We start from the raw sequence: 5,601 nt of genomic DNA, 5'->3' as shown, positions 1-5,601 counted from the left end.
ATTTTATCAACCATTCAGTCTACAACCACTATCCCTAGTTAAACCCGAATCTGTTCTAAACAAGATAAAAAACCCTTGTCCACTGATTTTCTCTGTTTTAACATCTACAAAACCGACAAACCCTTCAAGAAAAAACAGATAGAAAGCAAACTGACAAACAATTGTGGAACCAGCTTCCTAGTCATGACCCTTATACAAAAATCCTCAACAATATTCAATTCACAACAAGAAACATGAATTTCTTCAAATTCTATGTTCACTTTTACATCTTGTACACCTTCACCATCCTCTTACAAATATCATTGGTAATTAATTCCCCTAAGGGACACTTACAATTGAGAGAATTTAACCAGAAAAAAAAAAAAACAATTCATCAAGTTCAACCATGCAGAACCACTTTGTAACAGCAATAACATGTATATAAAATGTGTCATCTATGTATAACAACGTGAGGGAACCTGAACTTATCTGAAATAAACGGTACCGCCTCAGGCCTCTCTACAAGATCCCGATACAAATCATATTCCGCTTCATAATCATGCAAATGAAGCTCCCCCTTTTGATTCGTATGATAATGATGCTTAGCCGAATCCGACTTCCCAAACCCAAAAATACTAACATTTTCACAAACCCCTAAAGCAAGCATCACTGCCTGCATACCCGATGAATAATGAAAATTCGATCCATCATGTGAACCCGCCCACTCCTCTAACGGCTTCCCGGTTTCCTTCACAAATCTAGAAACCGAATAATATTTCACGATCCGCGCACACAAGATATCAAACTGCGGATCAGTTATCAACAACGGCGCCTTGTGCGACGAATTGCACACAACATAATCAAGAAAATGAACCATTTGACACATGTACATCATTATAGCCACTTTCTCGCCATACGGATTACAATAACAACTCTCTCGCCGCGCACATAAATGCAAAATATTACTATTCACAAATGAGAGACTCGTCTTCGAACCCACATTCCTTTCGAAGCCACGTATCCTCGCGTTGTTTAATCTAATAACAAACTCATGACCATCAATCACATGACCCAACTCAGTAGTCAACAAAATCCCACTATTTCCCACCACAGAACAAGTCTTATACCTAGTCGAATTCGCATTAACATTCCCATTCCCAGGGTTTAAAACCTTGACAATGTGAACCAAACCCGACATTACATCAGGCCGAAACCGATGGTTTCGCCACCAATTCTGCAAATGTCCCCTGAATTCCAACCATAGGCGGTAAAACTCCGGGGACCTGAGCTGAATTGGCACACCTCTAGCCGACCGAGCCCGAATATCGATTCGGTACTTCCCGGACCACAGGAACGAGCGGCGGCGACCGCTCGTTAACCCGCGGAAATTACCGTCTACCAAGTGCTCCACATCTTGCCTCAATGAATCTTCGGCTAAATCTATAGCTGCAAATTTTAGTATTGTCTCATTTACCAGCGGCAAAGGCTTTTGCTCAGGCAAACCGTTGTATACAAACTCTCGACCGCCGCCGCCGACGGAAACCGTGATTTTAAAGCATAGAGTGGCGGCGGCGGCGAGAAGAAACACTACACTAAATATAGGACGAACTGATCTCTTCATATTATTATTATTATTATTATTATTATTATTAACAACTTTTTTGTTGGGTCAACGGTGAGTCAACTCAGATCTCAGCAAGAAACCAGACCTGTTGGGTTGGGTGGTTGTTCATTGTAACAGAAGGTTTGAGAGTATAAACTGAGTGGAGATTGGATCGGAGAATGTGGAAGATTTGGGGAATCTAGCAAGTGGGTGTTGAGGGTTAAAGATGTTATAAGGTGAGTGTCATTAGATGTAGACATGTTTTAGAAACATATATGGTTGTGGTTTTATCTAAATCTATTACAAAATAATGGTATAAAATAATAACGATATCTTATTTACACAACTTTTTTTTTTGTTCTCTCCCAATCATTGTATCTTGTATAGGCTCATACAGATCTTGTATAAAGATGCATTACAAGTGTATAATTTTGAATACCGTGTGATGTACGGACATATACTCTTTGTATACGGTTGAATACCATCAAGTCATATCAATAGGAGTTGATTAGTAAATTAGGGTTGTTGTCAAATGTTGAACATTGGTGTATAGTTATAACTAGGACGAGAGGGTTTGTTGGCTAGGTGTTTTAAGTGAAGAAATATAGATAGGGTTGTTCATTTAGAATAATTTGTGTAATATTGTTAAGCTTGTATTGTTCTATAATGAATTTTGTCATCGTTTACTATGGATGCATGTTTACGAGACGGACAAAAATTCTCGGTTAAATTGCTAACCATGGTTTTGAAGAGCAACAAACAAAACTAGTTGGGTTTGGTGGGTCAACCAAACTGCTTTGGGTTTTTTCTATTTTAGTAGTTTGATCTATATATATTTTTTTTCAAAATCATTAGTTTGTGAAAAAGTATTTAAAAGTTTAGACGTCGATGCGAAGTTTCAGACCAAACCACACCGTTAAAAAGTGATAACCAAACAACTTGGATCTTAATGATCGATTTGCTTTGTTTTGAACAATTCGGTTCTTATCAATGGTTTATGAACACCTGCATTATTTACTATTATTATAAGCATATTACAATGTATAAACATGGCCTATTTATTAAAACATAAAGTAGATGTACTAGAATAAAATAGGCACGTTAAAAGTCAATACACAATAAAAATTAGACATCTGATGAAATTTTTACATATGAATAAAAGAGACAAACAATAAAACAAATTTGTATGATTCAAGATACTTTTAGGATACGCAAATATGAATTTAATGTATTGTTAGGATAATTTTTCAAACCTTTGTACAAATCCTAACTCGAGACTTAATGTTTAATCAACCATCCATGTTCAATTTACTTGGAAGTACATAGACAATATATCATGAGCGCTTTAGGGCGGCGCTCTCAAGATATGTTTTCAGATGCCGCTAGCTATTAGAGCGAATCTACTTTTTGGTATTAGCATAAAGCTAAGTGATATAACATGGTAAATACCCACACAAGAAAACCCAATTAAGACTCGAAAACAACTTGGGGAACATCCTAAAACGACATATAATACGCCAGACCAACGTATATACGCTTCTATTTTGCTTTTTGGCGTATAAAACGGCATATAGTTGTAGGATTCAGTGAATTTGCTTGCAGACTAGTGTATAATACACCATTGGGCGCATATAATACGATGATTGCGTGTCATTTTGGCTCTTTTATGCTATTTAACATATTATTGCAAACTCTTTAATTAGCTGATACATGAAAATAATAAAAAGTTCATTTATGCAATACACTCAATTCAAGCAATCTCTTCATCATAAAACCAAGTTTGCTCGTGCGCTCGCAATCCTAAATTCGGCTCACAATCTTTATAATCAATTTACCTACTTTATATGAACATATTGCCTAACTTTAAAGGCCACAAGTTCTCTTGTATGTCAAAACCATTAATTTGATTCTCATACTCATTATGTACTCTTAATCTCATCGTAAGACTTTATTTCCTTACACATGACACAATCGACATCTTCACAGCTCACACAATACTATATTAACTCATGATACATATATAACATCCCATAAAAAAAACCAATCACGTATATGATACTGATACACATAAGAAATACACATATATACTCTTCAATATATGTGGGTCGTGATGCTACTCACCTTCGCTCGTAGAAACTTCCAATGCTCGAGTTCTTTTCATATTTGTTCACTCCATGGAGTTAGCATTACATGTCAATATGCAAAATTTGACATGCTATTTCTCCATATAATGGTCAATTTAACTCATTACTACTTTAACCTATCTTAGGTGCATCATAAAAAGTTCTAAAGCCTTGTTTATCAATATATTAACATCAATATTATAACTTAAATACTTGAAAATAAAAAAAATATATAGTAACCCATACAACATTACTCGTTTTTTTGTTTTAGAAATTCTCTCCGCTCTATTTAGAAACATAAAATTGTTGCATTATTATAAAGATAAACATTATTTAACTTAAGCCCTTAGGTATACGTTAACGCCCAAGGCGTTAAAGCTGATATAGCAAAAGTTAATGAGTAGGAAATCACTCCCTTCATGGGTTAATGGGTGTTAAAGTCAAGATAGATTAAAATATTAACGGAGGCTTTAAAATATTCTACACTCATACACAACAATTTAAGATTTATTTTAAATTAAATTGAGGGGATTAAGTGAGGTTAAACCATTTCCTTTATGTGAGATGAAGTTAAAATGAGTAAAGTGGTGACGTGCCACCTACGTGGAGGTCTAAACTCTTAAAATAACCTTTAAAATTGGTAGCCTTTATAGTTGGAGGTCTAAACTCTAAAAGCTGTTGCTTCAGGTGTTCAGTTAACAAACTCATGCTGAAACTAGTGGTATTCATTATTCAGTTTCAAACCGAAAAGGTAGAACCGAACCGAACCCAACTGAATTGCACATCCGATATTTGGCTTCAAAAATTACAATTTGGTCAGAATCTAAACTCTATAATAAAGGAAACGACCGCAATCCCATCACTTGTTTAGGGCTTATTATTAAAAATATTACCTATCAGTATAACCAGTATTGGGTTACCTACGGGTTTTTCACAGTTTGGGTTCATGTATAAGAAATCTATCATATCAATTCCATTTGATTGGTTCATAGCAGCGAGTGGTTTAGTTTGTAATCATCAGCGACGATAACAATTACAATCACCATCAATCCAATCATAAGTTCTCAATTTATACAGTACGTTATCTCTATTAACGCTAAAAATTTGTTCTGAAAACGGTTTGTCTTAATTTGCACACAAGTTGTTCGATGAATTACGTCAATGGACATGAAGGATGCATATCACACATAAATAGAATAGCAACCAATATAAACAAAGTTGGAATCTTTGTTCAAGATCAGTAAATATATGTTGTATTCTTTCTCGAACCTATCAAGTCTACATCTTCCGTCAAATCTACCTTTAGTTTTGTTCATTTATTTTAAGCAACAAACCTTATTTATTTATATATGCAGGTTTCTCTTTTTGGTAAAGGCTAATGCAACAAGCAAAAACCATATATTGTGGAGAATGGGGATTGATTTTCGGCATCAATAGGCATTTTTATGATTCCAGAGGATAGAAAATTTTATACATTATGATAACTGGGTACTGATCTTTACATTCGTGAAATCACTGTTTTATAATGTCAACAATCAAATTGTTTTCTAATGCTATATTATATCATGTTAAGTTTCATTTTTGCATCTTTTGAATGCTATATTATATGAAGTCAACTTTGACTATTTTTGAGTCAAAATTGGTGCTAGATGGTATTTGAATATTGCGAAAGTCAAAATAAAAGGTATAACATTAAGGGTATATTGGTCAATTAAATTCAAGCATGTTTCTTATTAACTTTAAAATTTATACTAAAAGAGGTGATTGGATGTGCAGTTAAACAAATAATTGAGTTAGGGTGTTTGACAAAATTATATTGTGATAAATGATTATCTGTCATTCATGGCAGCTTCTTTTTCAACACGGCCCATTTCTACTGGCGAGCCTGTCGTTACA

General features: G+C 34.6%; 1 pseudogene; it reads right to left on the bottom strand.

Moving 5' to 3' along the window:
• Positions 1-430: 430 nt before the first annotated feature.
• LOC143559083 (beta-1,6-galactosyltransferase GALT29A pseudogene) lies at positions 431-1,607 on the bottom strand (annotated as a pseudogene).
• Between the last annotated feature and the right edge of the window lie 3,994 nt (positions 1,608-5,601).

Source organism: Bidens hawaiensis, unplaced genomic scaffold (assembly GCF_021521415.1).
Source record: "Bidens hawaiensis isolate Kalapana, Puna unplaced genomic scaffold, B.hawaiensis_p1.1 tig00019696_1, whole genome shotgun sequence".
Lineage (NCBI taxonomy): Eukaryota > Viridiplantae > Streptophyta > Magnoliopsida > Asterales > Asteraceae > Bidens > Bidens hawaiensis.
This window is presented reverse-complemented; position numbering and strand designations above follow the sequence as displayed.